We start from the raw sequence: 21,034 nt of genomic DNA on the forward strand, positions 1-21,034 counted from the left end.
ATCCAGAGGTTGGGCTAAATCAAAAAGATACTGCCCTACTGTATTCCAGTTTGAGGTTATGTTTTCTGCCATCATTATGAAAACTCAGTTGACCCTTATAAGGATTACCTGTTCTGTTACATGCATTAGGGCATGCCTAATACAGATTGGTCTCTAAACTCAAGAGCAGCAGGTAAAACTAATATAGTTTTGTTGTGGAATTTTTGAATTTCTGCTTTTTTGGGGGGGGGGTTGCCACCCATTTATCCTTCGTGCTTTGGTCCTACTGGCTCTACGGCTAGCCTTTATAGAATCACAATCAGAAACAAATCTGCAGTTCCCGACCTTCATTTGTTTCCTAAATTTCTCACTATGTAACTACCAGATTAACACAGAATTGAGAATGATCTGTAACTGTACCCATACTGCACCTTGTTAACCTCGTTAAAATCCACCTCACACCAGAGGCCTCACCAGACTACCAAGTCTCATAGTATTCATGATCTGCCATGTCCTAGATTTTCAAATATACAAAATGGAAGGAAGCATTATGAATGTGATATCAGTATGACCAGTACATTTCTCAAGGCACCATACCTTAGCAACACTTCAGGTGGGAAATTTTCACATTTTCTTTAATGGAGATTTTGGGTATAATTTCTCCATCAAACATTTCAAGTTACTTCAATCCTGTCAAAAAGGACTGAGTAAAAATAAACACATGGACGTGTGAAATAAGTATTTTCTTCTAAATCTACTGTTTCTAATCTGGTTTCTACCAGCTGGGAGGAGAGGAATTTTAAAATTAGATCTCCCTAAGGCTGGTGAAGGCATTGTGACTTATGAGGCAGTAGGGCCTCTATGTTGCCATGATTAAACCAAATAGCTTTGAAGTCATTATTGTCCCAAACTGAAGCATGCTAAACAAATTCAGACCACGCAAGAGCCCATAAGAAAGAAAGAAGGGGAAAAAAAGATTTCCTTAATATTTTCTCCTAGACAGCAATGAGATATGAGCAAGTCTTTTGATTAAGCCTCTGGCCTGTCAGATATTTCTCAGCAATAACACCAAAACGCCTAAAAATATTAAAGCCCCTGTCTACTCATTTTGATATTTGTTTTCTATTACCTGTAGCTTTTTCGATCAATTTACTGTGAACCGACAGACAATGATGCTGATTTTTCAGTTGTGAAATGAGTTCATATGCCCCTTTTTTCTGATGGATTTGAGTTGGATGAGATTAGTTGTGGCGCCAGGTCTGCCAAAGTATCGATCCGAGTGAGTAAAATGGGTTTGGTTGCTCACCTACTTCACAGGATTCCCTTTCCTCCGCGGGAATATACCTGCTCTCGTCATGCGTCACTCTAAGAGATAACGCTTTAAAAGCTCGTGGGTAAATGGACCGGAGGGTCGAGGGCGTATACAGCGTGTACAATAGGACATTTTGCTCGCCTTTGCAAAATTATTATTAAAAATATTCGGCTCGGGGATGAATAACTCACAGACATCCTTTATATATTACGTCACGATGATTTGCTAAAAGACCTCTCGTCTGAAAGCAGCCTCGCACATAAAACGACCGCTTATACAAACATAAATCAGCCTCTTTTCCACTGAGCGAACCTCAGATAAACCAGCTAGCACTTTGGATACACTTTTTTTTGTCATTTACAAGTTTTACTGTGGTCTATTTTCCAGCGAAACTTGGATAAGAATCAAAAGACTCAAACATACGGCTAAACAGCACTGATCATGTCTGCTACCTCACTCATCACAGCGACCAACTCAGGGTTGTTTACGTTACGTTACCATGGAAACAGCACTGCCACTCGTGATCAGAAGCAACTTCGCAGAATTCTACAGAGCAGCTTCGACAATTTATCTATTAAATTATATTAATACATATATATTTATTCAATATACCATTGGTAAATGCTTATCCCAATGCATATCATTACTATTAAAGCGATTTTAACCTCGTAAAACCAAGCTGACAAGGGCTTTAAAGGGAAAAAAAGTTAGTTAGTTTTCTCTTTTTATGCTCGACATCCTTACCTAAATGGCTACCTAGCTTGGTTAGCTAACGCTAGTTAACCGCTGGAGTTTCAGTGCAATTCACGTAGCTAGCTAATGTACTTAGGTAGCCAGTTTGGTTGTCCTTAAAAGGGTGTCTCTTGCCTGTTTTATTAGGAAGAAACCCTGAGAGGAACCAAGACTTGTGGGTGGGGGTGGTGAGATCTTATGTGTATGTTCTCAAGTGTTTGAAATAAAGGTATACAATATACAAATATATAGCCTGGCACATTTAACTATGGCAGTAAAGGATAGAGTCAGAAAGTAATGCAGGCACAGATATGAAGGCTCCCTGGAACACCAGCACTGCCATTCTTAGCCAACAAACTTGAGTGACAATAAAGAAGTGACAGAATCACAACATCCCAGTTTACCATAAGTCTCAAAAAGACTAGCCTTAAATATTAAGACTGTGGCTGAGACTCAAACATTGACAGGAAGGTTATTCTATAGCGTAAGAGCTTAATAGGAAAGGGCTCTGCCCCATGCTGTAGATTTTCTTCTTCTAGGTACTAATGAGCAGATGTGGTAGATCACAATGCAGCAAGAGTCTGCTAAGGTACTGTTGGGCAAGTCTTTTCAGTGCTTTATCGGCCATTAGATGTATTTTATAATCCATACCAAATTTTACTTTGGTATGGATGTAACATGATCAAACGTTTCAGCTCTAATAAGTTAGATTTAGTGAGTGGTTTCTCAAAATCCAGTGTCTGGTGTCCTTTACACGTTCCTCAATAATATTAAGATGATATTTGTCCTATTGTTTGGCTAAGACATATAATTGAGTGTATTTAGCATAACAGGGGAATCTAGCAAAGTGTGTATGAATAATTTTACCTAGAGATAGCACATATAAAGAAAAAAGCAGGTACCCTAGAACACATCATTGAAGGACATCAAAACTAACTTTGTTAAAGTAAAGTTCACAAATTGGTAATGCTCAGCTAAGTAAGATTTAAACCAGAAAACAGCTATTCCCTTATTCCCAAAAAATATTCGAATCCATGTAGTAAAATTTTGTGATCTGTATTGTGAAATGCTGCAAATCGAGCAATATAAGTCAATGGACACAACCCTGGTTGGAAGCCAATAATAACTGTTTTAATCAGCAAGGTCTCTGTATTATGATATGGCCTAAACCCTAAATTAAAGACTTCATGTCTCTGGTTCTGATTCAGGTATGAGCATAGCGCCTGAGCTACAGCTTTTTTCAAGGATCTTAGAAATGAAAGGAAGGTTTGCAATCTATAGTTTGACAGCTGACGTGGGTCATGGTTAGCTTTCTTGATCAGTGGATTGATAATGGCTAATTTGAATGATTAGGTACATAGCCAATGTTCAGGAAGGAGTTTATTATATTTAATAGAGTTTTGATTACTTCAGGTAGGATTCCTTTAAGAAAGTGCAATGATTGAATCTAGAAAGCAAGTGGAAGATTTTTAGGACCTTGATGATTTTAGTTCAGCCTGTTGGGTAGGAGTAAAAGACTCTAATGACATGGTTGACATAGCAATGCACACTCGAAGTGCTTCACGAACGTGAAGTGGTCTGGGTCATACGAAGTCGCAATCAGGCCAAAAATATGTCTATGCCTTCACTCATTTATCTACCTTAATGTCTACCTGCTGTGTGCATGCCCATGTTTATTTAAGTGTTGTTTAATCTGAATATAAGTGACTGTGCAAAACACTCTATGATTGTTACTGTTAAGAAGTAAATTGCATGTATGCCACTTGTCAGAGAGGAGGGATGCGATATAGGACCTTGTTTGGTAGGGTTATGGCCTGAGGAAGGATGATGTGCCAGTGATGACTGGTGTGTCTTGACTTATTCTTGTTTTGTTCTGTGGGAATAACTATTAAAAGCCACATTGAAGTCTACAAACAATATGGGAACAAATGTGAGAACAATCCTCATGCTGCAGAATACAATGCAGAGCCAAGTTAATGACATCGTCTACAGACCTGTGAGCTCTGTCTGCAAACTGAAAGGGGTCTTGGATGGTGTCATAACTGCACATAGCTCTTAATGTCAGTTGTTTGGTTAGTCACTTTAGAAAAAGCTCCCCTCCCATCTTTATTGACGACTGCAACATATACAAGAAACATATATTGTGAGATTACATTTTAAGGATAACCAATGGGTTTTTTTTTTTTTAAATCAAAAAATTAAACTGCACACTATGTCTACAGAAATCTATACATCTACAGGGGCAGGGAGATGCTTGATGAACCCTGCATCCAGATATTTATGTTGAAGTAGCCTAGAGTATCATATCATATTCACTGCCTGTTTGAACAGCACTCACAGAAAATTTATTTGTAATTGTTGAATCAGAGGAACTGATTCTTTGGCTACACGGGCTGATAAAGAATCACTTCTATGTCTATAATTAATCAGAATATAATGCAGATGTTTACAGATGTGATGTGGATACTGCATTGGTGGTAGTTGAACCCCTGGGACATTCCCCAATTTTCATGTTTGTGAAGGCTTGTTTTTAATAATGTTCGCTTTAATCTTTGCTGGACATTCGGCAATGTCCCAATAAGGTCACTAAAATACTGCTAATGTTGTTACCTTTAGTGAACATTTGGTCCCAGCAGACCTTCCTCTCACAGCATGGTCCAGAATCATTCACTGATTCTTTAAAATGATGTTTACATTTAGAAGTGAACATGGCTGAGGGGCTGTTCCTCTTTAGAGGTTATTTCAATTGTTTAGGCGCTAGCTGTAGCAGTATTTAAGATTGAATTGGTAACAGAATGTTGAGCACCAATGTCCCAACCCAACAATGTTGGGATTCCTTTTAGCGACACGCACGTATTGCTTCGTTGTGAGAGCTTCACAGAAGAAATATCCTGATTGTTCTGAGTAGCTGTCTGTGAGTGGTGTAAAACCTCGCTGGATCTATCATCTAACAAATTTCATGACCACCAATTAATTTAGTATAATAACTGATACTACAGTGCTCGCCACCTGGTTTAAGGTCTCGGAAGAGAAAAGACGACATGTTTTCCTGCTGAGCTTGGGAAAGCTAAATAGGTTCTTTGAGCAGCGATACAGCGTCCATTTCCCCGTATCATTCAGCATTCTGTTAAATCTGTTGAACAGATAGACAAACGTGATAGTCTGATTAAAATATATTCCAAAGGCACCGTTCATTGGTCTACCTACAAAGTAATAGAAAAATGAGGCAGACCAAAGCAGCCAGCTAGCAAGCGAGCAGTTAACATACAAGATAGCAAACAATTCAGCTATAGAACAACCAGCTGGTAGGTACCGTAGGTTCACGTTTTCGTAAACACTTCTGTAGCGTAACCCTATGCTTTATAACGACAGTTGTAGATATGCTTTTCGATATTAATATATGTAACATTTGTAGATGCATACTGTAAAAGCCTAATGCTCTTGCTGATTATTCAGAGGTTGACATTACATCTAATCAAAGTACAATCCTGTTAAAGTTGTGAGCTTTCCCCATATGTTGTTGCTGTGATGGTCTGGGCTAGTGTTGGTTTTATATTAAGTTATAACTTGAAATACAATTTTTAAAAATTAAAATATTTTATATGAGTTTATATTAAGAATCAGGCTGTACTTTGCCAATGACCTTCATGATCATACAAGCTTGCTGGTTAGTTTTCAGTTGCTGATTTATTTCCCTTGGCACCCAGAAAATCTTAAGACATTTAGCAAGACTGTCATTTAAAAAATGCACAACTACACAAACTTTTGCCTTATCGCAAAGTCCATAGTTTGCAGTTTTTAGTTATATGCATGACTAAGCACTGGGCTGTTTCTCTATAATTATACAATTGTGTTACATTGATGCCAGTGACTTCTGGATTTCTCTGGGTTTAGGTGACATCTCAGGGTAAGAACGGATTCTGTCAAAAGTTAATCAAAGTCATGACAATATCCTTAAGATATTTAGATTTAGATTTAGCACCTGTTACACCCAAGTGAGATGATATAAACATGTGCATTCACAAAACTGTTATAACACATTGCACCCGCGTTTGAAACTGAATTAGCCTATTTCACTAAACTATCAAATAGCGCACGAACGCCTGATTCTCGCATGCAACCTCTGTGTGGCATGAGTGATGTGGAAAATGTTGCTTTTCATTTTTGTACGTGTTAACAGGTCAGCACTTTCACACAGGCTGTGTGAACAGAGCAGCAGAGTCCCAGAGCTGCTCTGAAGTGGGGCAGTAATTACAGAACAGGAGCAACATTGATTTTTTGTTTTCCTGAGTGCTGCACATTCTCTGCTGTAGCATGTATGTATGTATGTGTGTGTGTGTGTGTGTGTGTGTGTGTGTATATCACACACACTAATTATAAGAATAATATACTAAAGAACAATTAAATAGTGCTACTAAGGTCATCCAATTTGAAGAGTTTTCTAATAGTCTGAAAATAATCTAATTTGAAACAAATGTCATCCTCTGAATGATTCCAGGAAGTACCACAGATGTTCAGTCAAAACATCCCCATAGCAAATGTAACAAATTTTATTCCATAATCAATTTACCATACAAAACAAGTATTAAAACTTCATTTGAATATTTATAATAAAGTTACTGTTCCATAATACATTGTTATATCTAAACGTACATGACACGCAGACATCATGGAGGCAACACGACAGATGTTTACATAGACGTGTTGACAGTACTCCTTCATCAACACACAACAATGATGTTTTGCATAGGCTAATGTAGACATTTAGGTAGATGAAAAAGTAGGCTACGTTCAGAACAACCTGTTACATACTGTATACTGTATGCTGCACTCAGTATATACAGTAAATCGGTCCCCATAGTAGTATGCAGTATATTATCCAGTATGCAACAAATGCAAACCATACTATGGGGTCACATGAATGTATGAAGGTTCCACCTACTTGACAGATTTTCAGCTACCGTCGAATGACGGGACGCAGTACTGGAGAATTTGGCGGGAATAGTATAGTCGGATATCTTTCGTGTACTGGAAAAATTAATCGTGGTAGATACACAAGCATCATTATGGCCCGGAATGGAGGTCATAGATTCCATACCTACTGCGGACAAGGAAACACAGTCTTCATACATCTTGTACTACCATCTTTCCCACATAGTAAATGAGAAACAAAGGAAGGAAATCCCAATGTAAATACATACTGACACAGCCAAGCATCATGGAGCTGGATAGAAGGTAACTTGCTGATCACTAAAGAGGAACTTTTGTCGAGATGGTCTGACGGAAAGAACAGACAGAGGTGGTGATATGCGTGTCCTTTAAACACTACACACTGGCAGCCGGGTGAATTTAGTATGCTCGTGGATTTTCGGTACTTCCGAATGTCAAGGCGTTTACACCAGAGCCTGTTTATGAGGAGCCTGTCCATTTCATATTCCTCCCATTACGTCGAAAAAATGATTTCAAAACGCCAGAGGGCGCCCATGAGCGCGTCCTCAATGAATGGGTATGAATGGAACTCAATGGCTAAAAACGAAAAATGAATATAGTTTCTCACCACTTGGCCCGGCTTTTCTTTTCATATTGGAAATCAGGAGTATGTATTACACCCAAAATGCGACGCCAATAACGTCTTGGCGAGCTTTACGAGCTCAAATAGGGCCTACGTTCTGCCGTTTTGCGGTCATGCACTCTTGACCAATCACAGGTTTCCCCTCGACACCCCCGCTCCTCGTTTGCATAAAGGCGAGGAAAGCTCAACTTTCCGACGCTCTCTTCGCTTAATTCGCAGCATGCTCGCTCCCACAATCCTCTGAGCACTCAAACATTGCTTTAGAGTATCTCTTGAGGTGAAACATTTACTTCTTTAAACGTAGCTAATATTTATGATTTTTCTGATTTGAGAGAAAACGGAAAGCTGTGTGTGCTATGTTGACTAATGTGCAGTATCTAGAGCCTAGCTGGGTAATGAAATATAGCGCACAGAAGGTAGGAGCCTGCTCTCGTCTTCACATCAGGCTATATTCAGATCCCCAAGTTGCTTTTTATGATGACTAAACAAACACTAAAAGTTAAATATTTTAACTGGCTTTACAATGCCCAGGTCAATCTAAATTGTTCAAAATCTAAAAATATCTTAACTAAATCTATGCACATGCAACATAATAATTTATTAGTAACCACACTCCTTAATTTGTGTTGTTGTTTTTTTAAATAGAGAATCTAAAGATAATACGATATACTTTAGCAATTGTGCAACGTTATCAGGCATATACTATAGAAAGGAACAGTGCACTATAAATGAAAAACAGCAAATTGTACTGTTGTACTCACTATAAGATATCATAGTCTTCTAATTATGTTGTATTTCCATTTTGTTACCTATAGTGTGTCCAGAAAGCAGGAGTACAACAGTAACACTGCACTGAGTGACCTTTGCCTGCCATTGCGCCACTGACCAAAAAATGTAGTCTTGAAAGAGATGAAAGCAAGACAAGAACTCTACCTAGTCTCATGTTTCTCAAGCCCAATTCTCAGTTTTGCCTTCCTTTATATGTGTAATATTGCATCTCCCTTTGTCTGTTTCTTCCAAGGAATTTAATTTTATTTAATCCTTAAGTGAGATCTAAGTGAGTTTCACCTTTATGTCTTCTGAGCCATCAAAGATCACACCATGAGCAATAAACATATTTTGTAATGAGTAAGAAAAAAGAGAATGTGGAAAGAAGAAGAGGGATGAGGAGAAAAGACCAACGCCATGGCAATGAAAACCAATTAGGGAAGCGGTTACCTGGTAACCGAAGAGGTCCAGAGGCGGAGTATTACCATAGCGCTGCTCATCAGATTCAAATATATGTGAATATTTTTCTCCTTCTCGTTCCAGTAGTATTATTTTGCAGCCAAAGTGTGTGTATGGTCACGGAAGACATACACTTACTGTAAGTGATTCCATGTGCAGGCATTTTAATGGCGCCTCAGGATTGCCATGACAGTGGGGGGTGGGCAGCGGCATAGGCAGGTGGGTTGATGGCATGAAAGCTATATAGAGATGCACAAACTTTCACCCAGTATACAGTACACACTCCGACTGCTACTGGGGAGAGAGGAAGAGAATGCGTTACAGAGGGAGGAATGAATGAGTGTGCAAGAAGAAAAAAAGAAAACGTGTGGCAACCGTAAACGAGGAAGAATGAGAGAATAAATGTCCTTAATATATGAGAGACATATATTAAGGAAAACGCTACTAACAGAGCAAGAGATGCCATGTTAATGGGGAAGAGAGAGTGAGGTTGTTAAACAAAAAAAAAAGTGAAATCACCCTGCGGGATGCTGAATAAACGGATCATTCTGGTTTAATTAGGATCCTCTCCTACAGAACTCACACAATTAAACTAATGACTGAATGACAGAGTGCTTTACCAGTGCTGGACTAATCTAGTGGATGAGACATACCAGCAAAAAGACGTCACAGTACACTCTCTTATGGACTGCAACAAAAATGCCCTTTTGAAGTTGGCTGTTCAACTTGGCTATTGTTGAGAAATATAACATCTGGCAAATCACTTGGGTTTTGCTACATATAACATAACATACTGTTCTCTTAAGTTATTGTTCTCCAATACATAGAGCCTTTTCACTTGTGCCAGTGTTGAGTCCTGTCAGACAGAACCTATTGATAGCTGCATCATCTCACATCCAGTCCCCAATGCACCTTAAGTTATACAAGCGTAAAATAGGCATCACAAGTCAATCATGATGACAGCAGTAGGGATAAGATACCTCCTCTTCTCTCTCTGTATTTGGGTGCACAGAAAAGAATATCTCCATTTTAACAGTGAGAGGTTGTGAATCAAAGGGACTGATTTAAATTCACTGACAGGACTTTAAATACCAGTCAGGGATCACAGTTATGCCCTCTGGCAAAGTAATTATTCACTCCACTAAAGGGCTCCTGGGTGTGTGTGTGTGTGTGTACGCTGTACTGTATGTTTTCATAGTCATCAGGCTCGCAGAACGAAACTTCTCCATGCCGCGTAAATGGCAGATGGACGAGGATTACATTAATAAAAGAAATAAAGAAAAGCACCGTGACGCAGACCGCCACTCTCTCGTCACTGGGAGATGGCTTTTTGGGCCCGTGGTCAGAGCTCACCTTCACCTTGGCAGCCCTGGGTTCCAGTCTCATAGCTGCCTTCAGCCGTAGTTACAGGCACATCATAATAGCATTTTAAACCACTTCAGTAATGGTGAGAGTGAGTACATAATAAATGCATTTGTCTACATTCCTACTGCTGGTTTATTTCATTATGGTAATAGAAACAGCTACTTTAAGTCTAATTTACACCCGAGTAATTTTTCTTTTCTTTTTTGGAACACAGCCAATCAGACAGACCAGCGATTACATTTAGCAGCGTAAGGCCAGCTTACATATCCATCATTGTCAAAATCTACTTATATTTGAGTTCTTCAGATGACCCACAGTAGATGTACAAGCATCACAACCATCCCCACTCAGTCCCAGTATGTCATTTGGAGGGCAAAACAAGTTGCTAGAAAATAACTCTCATTATGCAACATGTGCAAACACTTGCAGTGACGTCCCACAAGTGGAACGCTGATCCCAGGAGCACCCGGAGCAGTGCGGATGCGACACCGCACGTGAAGAAAACACTGCACATCTTCCCTTTGGCTCATCAAAAAAGCTCTTTTAATGAACCCAGATGGGGTTGAAGAGATTCAGCCATTCCACAGATAGAGCACATTCCTTCACACGGGTAATACACTCCAGTGTGTTCCGGAATGCTGTGGAACTCTGGGAATGCTACGAATTCCACTAACAGGATGAAAGTGCTACACTCCGCAGCATTCCAAAGCAGTGATGATTTGAACCGTGTTGCGTTAACCTGAGTTTCACAGCCACAGCTGAGGGACACAGATAGGTCTGCAGCAGCCGGGGACACACCAAACACGGGGATTTGATAAGTCACCACCACATAATTATCGGATCCTTCTTCATTTTCCTTCACCTCCCATTCTCTCGGATTTATTGACATTTCATTTCAACATTTTCCCCTGTCTATCACTTTCTAGAGAGCAACACAACCCATCCCATTATTTTCTTCCTTATGCACCACCTCTTCACTCTCTCTTTTCAGCAACCACCTTCATTCTCACACGCTGCGTGTGTGTGTGTTCTTTCTGACATTAAAGTGCAGCGTTTAGTCCAGGGGGCTGATGGCCTTGCTGTCTGACAAGAAGTGACATTTATTGGGAAGCTGTCCTTCAGACAGGGGCCACATGACACACTTTCACATCACCATGCCCATGTTTCCTTACGCCTTTTGTCATTCCATTCCATATGTGTGTAAGTGTGTGTGTGTGTGTGTGTGTGTGTGTGTGTGTGTGTGTGTGTGTGTGAGGGATTAAGGGATGGGGAGAGAGAGTGTGTGTGTGTGTGTGTGTGTGTGTGTGTGTGTGTGTGTATGTGTTTGAGACAGGGCTAGAAGAACTGCTGATAAGAGTAGGTTAGTGTGTACACTGAAGAGAGAAAAAGAGCCCCAGAGTATTTGAGTATGAGAGAGAGAGAGAGAGAGAGAGAGATTGTGTCATTATCAGCACCCCCAAATGGGCTCCTCTGCCCTACCTTGAATCTCCCCGGCTCTCCACCCCATGCTCTCACACACACACACACACACACACACACACACACACACACACACATCTTCATTTTCTCCTCTTTTTCTCTCCATACCCTCTCCCCTCTGTAACAGTTACTGAAATCTCCCGAGTGGAAAGCCCTCTCCGGCTGGTCTCTCCCTCACTCCCTTGTTCTTCGTCTGTGCTCCTCATCCTTCCAGATCACTGTTTTCCTTCCCAAATGAGCAAGGACTCCTCAGACGCTGCCTTCTCAGGCTAACTGGCCAAGGCCAGGCCAAGCGTCTGGGGCGTACTGAGCCTTCGCGTGCACCTTAGAACCCTGACATAAGCGTGCACCCTCCACTCAGCCTGGCTCTCCTTTTCCAACCATCATGCCGAGTAAAGAATTTTGCTGTTCCCAGCAGGCGCTCCTGGGGTAGGGGGAGGTGTTAACATGCCCGGGACTGTGATCCGATGCAAACCTTACAGTCCTTAGTCATGTGGTATGGACCCCCTTCTCAGACGCAACTGGATCACAGCACACAGGACTCGCCTGCAAGTTTACTGATCCAGGAGCAGAACCTTTGAATTCAAAAAGACATGAAAAGCTACTGCGTGTCACGGGTTCCACGCCATTGTTACCAGTGTCAGCATCATTTTGAGCTTTATCTAAGAAAACCCTCAGAAGGTGCACATCTAAAGGCAGAAACTAACACGGTACACGTGAGACAGGACATTGGTGCAACAGAAGCGGGCAGAGAGAGAGAGTGAGAGAGTGAGAGACTCTTCTCTTTTAGCATGTGAAATCTCACCAATATTGGGTTACATTTTGTTACCCATGAGGAGCTGTGAAGTCAGTGGCAGTGTGTGTCCGTGTGTAAGAAGAAAGTAATTACTGGCATCTGCTTTCACCAGGATACTATGCTGGAAAAAAAAAAACATCTTCCCAGCCAGCAAAATTTCATCCGTCCAAGAGTGAGATGATTTTCTAATGGTTTTTGTGTGTCTGTTGGCAGTACACAAACAAGCTGCTCACAAGGATTCACTCACTCACTCAAGCTCACGGGAGCTTTGAAACGTAGCCAAATGAAGACAGAAAGTGCCATTTTCATCCACCTGCCATTCTGACCCTTCCCCCTGACGCAGGAGCACAGAGGCTTTCGCATGCTAATACAGCGACAACCTGGGCATAACACCATAACACCAGAGTGCACTGGAGACTCCTGGGATGTGAAAGGAAATGGACCAATAACGAGTGTGGAGACAGAGACAGGAGGAGAGAGAAGCCCAGCGGATTACAGCTGTGATCACATGTTAAATAGTAAAATAGTCTGCAGCAGCAGAAGCCTTTGCCAGCACACTCAGGTAGAGGAAATCCATCTCACACACACACACACACACACACACACACACACACACACACACACACACACACACACACACACACACACACACAATCAGTGAAGGCCTCCAAACCTTATCAGTGCTATCACCTAGTACATATGAGCCACCGCCAGGACCCCCAACGTCCTGTCCCTGGAATGGAGAGAAAGAGTACAATCTTTGCCTTGACATCTCTTTACATCAACACATTGTTTGACTTTAGCACAAGCACAGGCATATATCTAATATACTAAAGGCACATTAATCTTGACTATGTTCTACCTTACTGGCAAATGTGCAGGCGCACTACACAATGATTACGCCTTATTTTCTCTCTCTCTCTCTCTCTCTCTCTCTCTCTCTCTCTCTCTCTCTCTCTCTCTCTCTCTCTCTCTCACACACACAGGCAAAAAAAAAGAGCATGCGAGGGAAAGATGACTTCAGTTCTTAAGTGCAGCAAAACAAACAAAAAGCACTCCTTCTGTGAGTAATGCTCGCAGTTAGCCAGACAATCAGCAAAACAGCACACAGTGGTCTCCACTGGGAGAAACGCACAGACGCAGCCTGGACGCACCGGAAGCAGGTAATGTGTGGAGCGAAAGCAAGGCAGAGGTCGGAGGAGGGAGGGAGGGATTAGGGGAGAAGGGGAGGATTAGGGCAGGGTGTTTTACGAGGCTCTTAACATTTACTTCCCGACGGCTCAATTCTGTCCGTCTATTAGAGGCAGCACATCCCACGTGTAGGCCATCCATCATATATAGAGACAGAGGGCCAGAGAAAAGAGCGATGGTGAAAGACAATGTAGACATTGGGGCATAAAATGCAAAAGAAGAGACCAAAAAACGAAGCAGTAAAGAGAAACTTCAAAGTGGTGAAAGGAAGCGGCAAACAGCCTGCGTGTTAAAGGAAATCTCTCTCCCTGAACAGGGGCGGACGTTCCGAGAGTGTTTATGGAGTGGCATTCAGAACAGAATTACAGGAACGAACACACACACACACACACACACACACACACACACACACACACACACACACACACACATGCACACACGCGGTTAATGAAACAGGGTTTGAGTGCTAGAAAAAAGCAAGGCAAAACACAGGTGACATTTTCTTGAAAAGCGGTTGAAATACATTCAAGCAATATCACCAAATCATGCAAGCTGGGGCGTGGGGGGAGCAGCTTGAGGAAATGTCAAGGACAGATAACAGCAAGTCTCCTCTCAGAAGAATACAGCACAGACGAGGGGATAAGGAAGCTTTAGCCAGAATACGAAAACAAGGAAATGTATACCGACAGTGTTTGATTACTCATTAATTCACCAGGGTGATATAGTGCGCACGAGAGAGAAAGAGAGAGAGAAGGCCTGGTATCGCTCTCATATACTGTCTTCTAAACTACAACGACTATTGCCAGAGGCATTAGGGATTAGGGAGAAGACCTGCTGTTTGATAGTTGATCAAAATATATAGTTACTCTAAGCAGCAACTCAGAGGTGCACTGGTTCAGCCAATCAGAAGCAGGATGATGCTGTACAGGGCTCCATTTGAATACAGCTGAATTTTAAAAGGACAAGATATTCATTCTGTTCTATTAATAACATTTCTACAACATTAGCTTCATGATCTTTTTACTTTGGGGGGGGGGGGGGATTTCCCCTCTTCTTTCAGATGGATGGGTTGACAATTGCCTGTGATGAGTTAAATTACTGTCTTCAGTAACATCTTAATATTAGCTCAGGTGTGATGGAACCGTGTAGAGGCAAGGCTGTAGAACTGCAGGCCCAGAGATAAATATCCCTGGATTACAACTGTACGTGCCCATATTCCAGACGGCGCTATCCGACCGTACCACGTTTCCGTGTGGTGACTGGAGCTCTCAGCCCTGATCTTTGAGAGAGGAACATGCCCCTTGAGCTGTTCCATCACTGCTGCACTGATGTGCGACTGCTGCTTAGAAATTCCCTCTTATGCATGGAAAAGGAGATAAGTGAGACAAAGGCTGAGAGTGGGAGAGGTAAACAAGTAAACAAAAACACAAGCAAACAAACAAAGTAAACAGACTCGTTTCCCTCCTTTACTTCGGTTCTATTCTCACACAGCCCGGTTAGCTGTTCTGGGAACAGTGTCAACAGTCCAAATTGAATATATATTGAAATGTATTGAGAGAGAGAGAGGGGGGGGGGGAGGGAGAGAGAATGAATAAGTAACCTTGTGTTCCCTTCAGCAGTGGCTCCCAGAGCAGCTTTTCTCTCCCTCTAGCAATTAATCATCTGATAGTGAGCTTACTCAAGTGTGTCTCTGCTCCCTCTCTCCTAATTAACCAGAGAGGGGGGGGCAGGGAGAAAGGGTGGGCAGATTGTCAGGTAAAAACAGAAGAGCTGATGAGAAGGGCGAGTTAAGATGTGGGGATAATAGAGAGATCGAGAGAGAGAGGGATGTAGCAAAAGGAGATTTTATATAAATATATATATATGAGAGAGAGAGAGAGAGAGAGATGAAGCAAAATGAGAAAGAGGAATACAGAGAAAGAAGACGACAGAAAGAAAGGAGGAGATGAAGAAAGAGTTGGTGATGGACGAAAAAGGAGAGAGGGAGAGAAAGATGGAGAAGAATGACAAGACCAGGAGGAGCTGCAAAGATATGGAGGCGCTGCCATCCTCCACTGGTCTCTCAGGGACGGGCGCCATACTGCCACACCACCACGCATACTAAACAGATAGCGTTTGGGTGTGGGTGTGGGTGTGATCCTTTCAGAAAGTTTCTATGCATCTCTTTTTTATGAAAGGGTGTGTTATGGTATTAAGGGCATATCTGTCAGAGGGGGATGAGTCTGTTGTGTATGACATTCAAGAGATTCATTTATGAACTGTGTGGATGAGTATTGTACAGAAATCTCCGAATTCATGTTTTTATGTTATATAGGAACATTCTAGATTATTATTCACTGAGACAAGTCCACCTGGGGGGGGGGTGTGTGTGTGTGTGTGTGCGCGCGCGTCTTCAATCATCCACAGACTTTGAGGGACTCTCATCTTTGATCCTTAAGTGAGCCGAGTTGATGTGTTCTCTCTCTCTGCACACCCCCCCCGCAACTCAGGCTCACGGCAACCACGGCCACCTGCCAGCCAATTAGACGCGAGGCTTAGACAGCTGCACGGAGGCAGTTGGAGTGGTCCAGAGACCACACACACCAAACCACACCAGCACCATCAGGTGGACTACCCTGTTGTGCACTAACTGGCCAGAATTCCTGCTGTCAAATGCAGAAGAGCCACACACACACACACACACACACACACACACGCACGCACCCCCAAGGTGTCTTAAAACATTCACGAAATCAGTTGAAACAAATGCAAAAAAATGTGCCAAAAACAATAGAGACAGCGAGAAAAAGATACAATGAAGCCCAGTGAAGCACAAAGGCCTGTCAAACTAGTGAAGCACCATCAGTCAGATGACACGCAGCTTCACGTCTCAGCTCAACAGGGGCACTGATGGTACTTTGCACATGTTAGCCATCTTCTTTGGGGCACTCTGGGTAAATGTGCAGCCTCCCCTCCCGGTTCTTTTAGCAGAATGCATAACCACACAGCCCCTCCGATTGGTTCTGTCAGCCAACTGGGTAGCTGGGTAGCCCATCCAGCCGACTCTTGTAGCACAACGGGTCTTTCTGATTGGTCCTTTTAGCAGACGTGCCACTGTAAAGCCCCACTGATTGAATCTTTTAGCAGAATACGTGTGCAGCCGCTCCAGCTGGTTCTTTCAGCTCGCTCACACGCGCATCGCGGCGCAGGGCCGTCTCTGGCAGGGCTGTCTGGCTGTGGCATCCGTGCTGCCCAGCGCGGACGGCCCCTCAGTCCGCTGTGACGGAGACGCAGAGAAGAGCGAAGGCAGGCTGCTGTCCTGCTGCGCTGCACCCCCCATCCCCACCCGCAGCCCCCGCCTTTATGAGAGGGGCGCAATACACAGCTGGATTTACGAGCGCCGGTGGCTGGGCAGATTTAATATTTTAATTTTGTTTTATTGGCCAAGCACAGAGCTAAACATGCAGGTTTTATTGGTGCACATCGCTATGGTGATGGACAGGCCAAATCGAGAGAGAGAGAGAGCGTGAAGGAGACGGAGAGAAAAAGATGAAGATTGAGAGAAAGATGGAAAGGGGGAGAGGGGCATAGGTGGAGAGAGAGATGGAGGGAGATAAAGGGAGAGATGGGGAGAGAGCGTAAAAGAAAGGGACAGATAGATACGGCGTGCACGCATGGAACCGCCTTTGCTCGACACACCGGCGCACACTCAAAGCGTTACATTTTCCTCACTGCCAAACCCCTTCCTCCCCTCCTCACCTACCTCCCACCCACTGTCGCATCCCATAACTCAGCCAGCTGCCTGGACTGAGAAGGCCCTGGCCCTGAGACGGGCCGCGCGCCTGCCGCTCCTGAGAGATTCACAGCGCCGGCGGCCATCTCGGGAGCGGAGCCTGCCACTGATTCACGGCTGGGAGCCATCGACTCAGGGCTAATATCGCCATCGATTCGCCCCTCCCCGCCATTCGCCCCTAATACGGGGAGTTGATTCATGGCTTAAAGTCAATTGATTCCGAGTCGTTTTCCTAAGCCGAGGAGACGGATGTTCACAGGCGCGGGGAACGCCGGCCGAGCGCTGAGCATATTCCGTCCACGCCGCCGCCAGGACCTGGAGCTCGGACAAAGCGTCTCTCTGAGAAGACAGCAGAACAGATGGGCACGTAGCGCTGACAGAACAGAACGGGCTCCCAGTGTTTCCCGCGGTGTGGCAGGAGAGCATAGGCGTGATGGGAGCGCTCCTAAAGGTCGTCCGTCTGCCAGGATAGGGCAGGAGGGATAGAGGAAACTGCATGCAGGAGTGCTAGAAATCCTCAACATCAAATGCTGAAGCTTTCTTTTCATTTTAGGGCCAAGATGCAAAACTGATGCTATATGGTGTATTAGATGGAGGCTGTTTGCAGGGAATGAACAGACGTATGCATAGACATCAGCTGATCCAGGAACAGTGAAGACGCACGCAAACACCTTAGCCAATCATGGAACAGCAAAGGCGCATGCATGCACCTCAGCCAATCATGGAACAGCAAAGCAATCGGACACTAAGAGAGAGAAATGCCAATATTTCAAATTAAATAATTCTTCACCTTGCAGAAACTCCCTCTCTCACAGGGGCATCAGACATCACGAAAAGTTTGATTGCATTCTTAACGGAAATCAATGAGAGGTTTGAAGCATTCCACATGCGAATTTTCTTCCCATCTGCAAAATGTCATTACTTTTTGTGTGTGTGTGTGTGTGTGTGTGTGTGTGTGTGTGTGTGTGTGAACCTGCAATTTCAGTGCAGCGGGAAGAAGCTGAAGGAGACACTGGGAGACAGAGGGAGACACTGGGAGACACTGGGAGGGCCACTGGAAAACAGGTATGCTGTTAAAACACCGCCTCTCTCTGCAGACAGAGCAATAGACAAGGAAAAGTGTGCGTGTGTGTGTGTGTGTGTGTGTGTGTGTGTGGGTGAGAGAGAGATAAAAGTAAATCAAAGAGTTTAAATGTAGAGTGTGAGGGGTAAGGGGTCTCCTGGGGATGTGCTGGAATAAGATCAGATGCATTTTCTCTCCTGTGGGTTCTCGATCCTGCTCCCCCAGTCTGTGTGGTAATACTCCCATACCCTTCTCTTCATCCCCACCACCCCACCCTCACCCCTGGGGCCCGCGTGCCAGCACTGGCTGCCTTATCGATTGGCTCTCAGACGCAACGGGACGTCTTGTCCAATCAATGAGTCTCTAACAACCTGACCCTCCTCCCATGCCTAACCCCAGAGGCATGTGGGAATGCGATGAACAGAGCTTCTATAAGTGATCCGAATTCCATACAAATCACACCCCCACCCCCACCCACACACACAGCTACAAATGATGGGCCTGGAAAGAGATTTGAAAAGAGCCCCCTCTCCATGCAACAGGGGAACAGCATGGGGCCACATTTAGCGCTAAGTGTGGTTTTTGTGTGTGTGTGTTTGTTTGTGTGTGTGTGTGTGTGTGTGTGTGTGTGTGTGTGTGAGATAGAGAGAGAGAGAGGTTTTTAGAGGAAACGTGGCAAAATTCAGAAGTCAGACTATGTTAGAACTGATAAAGAATGATGCAGAAGTCTATAAAGAAACAAGCCCATAAGATATCAGATTCCACATTGAGAGAAATACTTCAAGCCACCACAATATATTACTTTGATAAAATGTAATTAGCAAATGAAACAATTATAATTTAAAAATGAATAACAGTTTTGTTTTAATTAGGCAGGGGAGCATACATAAATTTTTACTAGTCTCTAGGAAGCTATTACTTTGGAACTCATAAATGATAAAAGTATTAAGAGAGGCACAGAATATCATACAGAATTGTTTTATTGTTGAGTTAAAAGACTCTTATCCTGACAAACACTTTGGGGGGGGAGGGGGGTGAAAGAGAGAAAAAATGAAAGAGAGGGGGAGGGGAAGTCTTCCATGAGGGTGGCGTAAATAATTAACAAAGCTTTAATTAAACATGGAAACGGAGGACTGACCCTGAGCACATGCGCTTAGGGCAGAGGCAAAGGGGTCAGAAAATTACTACAAACGAGAAAAAAATGGAACAGCAGTGAGGGCAGCCTCAGTTCTCCTGACCTTTACATCCTTTCTGCAGTCCACGGAGGCTTACACACACATGTGACTTGCACGTGTCTGTGTGTGTGTGTGTGTGTGTGTGTGTGTATGTATATGCCTCTGTGTATAGGGATCTTGAAGTCAGGTTGGCTCTGTGATTAGGAAGCCCTCAGTCTGTAAACAGAGCAGGACGGCAGTGGGCAGTGAGGCCCCAAGGCCCTGGGAAGCTCCTATCAGAGGAGCAGCTGTGAGGGCCCGCCGTGAGGCGCAGCGAGAGAGCAGGCGTGCTCAGCACCACCGCACGGGCCTGAGGGACACGCCTCCGCACCCACTAACAGCCACTGGCAGCAACATAAGCCGGTGGGAAGAGGCGGGGTGGGGGCAGAGCGGCGGGTATCTCTGGTATACGGTCCCAGCGATGCCAAGAGACCGACTGCAGCCAGGACCGGCTCCAATTCAGCTGAGCCGTTTGGAGAAGAATCACAAGTGAACATGAAGTGAATTCATGCTAACCTTGTTATCTAAATGCATCTGTAAATGTGCCATCTTTTCATTCCTGGCCTTTCAAAACAAGGCCTGCAGCAACATAACACTCTCCTCCCCACACACACACACACACACACAAAATGAATGAAGAACAATGACAGCAGGAAAAGCAACCTGTCCAATCCAAAGCTTCAAAACACATCCAGTCTTCATCCGATCTGAAGTCCTAGATGCACGGTAGGAGAACGTCCTATTTGAACTAGTGTGTGTGTTGCAGGCCATCACTCCACCTGTATCCTTATCAGTGACATCTGGAACGTGTCACACATTTGCAAACATCTTATGCCTGCAAGCAATGATAATTACAGACACAGCATGATAGAGTTGCATGCACACTGGTATAATGGTGTGTAATAAACCTGTCTGGGTTTAGTGCAATAAAGGCTGTATTCATCACAAATAAGCACTGTATAAACTCTTCAGATGCCTATGAGTAATTATCTGTAGTTTGCTCAGAGAGTATAGTTTGTCAACAGTTTGTCAACAGTTAAGAAGAGTAGCCTCAGTGGGGCATTCTGTGATTGGCACTACTGTACTGTGGCATGTAGTACAAAATGCAAGGATGGGAATAGGGGATATAGCAGGGATACAGCATGGGAAAATATAAGGAAATATAACAGTTTTTGGGGTCTACAGAAGAGATTCCAGTATAGCAGGAATGTCAGTAGATCCGGGAGGTAAGTTCCAATCCTCTATAATGATGAGGGCTTATGCATGATAGCAATCCAACTAGGCATGCGCTGGGATTTTAAACGCTCATAAAAAGGAAATTAATTTGAGTTG

At 43.5% G+C, this 21,034-nt stretch overlaps 1 long non-coding RNA gene across 1 annotated transcript; it reads right to left on the reverse strand.

Moving 5' to 3' along the window:
- Positions 1-6,557: 6,557 nt before the first annotated feature.
- On the reverse strand, positions 6,558-8,096 carry LOC118241554 (uncharacterized). Its single transcript, XR_004776172.2, has 2 exons — positions 7,225-8,096; positions 6,558-7,124 (listed from the first exon to the last, which is right to left on the reverse strand). It is a non-coding gene; the product is annotated as an uncharacterized LOC118241554 (long non-coding RNA).
- Positions 8,097-21,034: the final 12,938 nt, after the last annotated feature.

The sequence above is a fragment of the Electrophorus electricus genome, chromosome 3, assembly GCF_041902795.1.
Source record: "Electrophorus electricus isolate QZ-2024a chromosome 3, ASM4190279v1, whole genome shotgun sequence".
NCBI classification, from domain to species: domain Eukaryota; kingdom Metazoa; phylum Chordata; class Actinopteri; order Gymnotiformes; family Gymnotidae; genus Electrophorus; species Electrophorus electricus.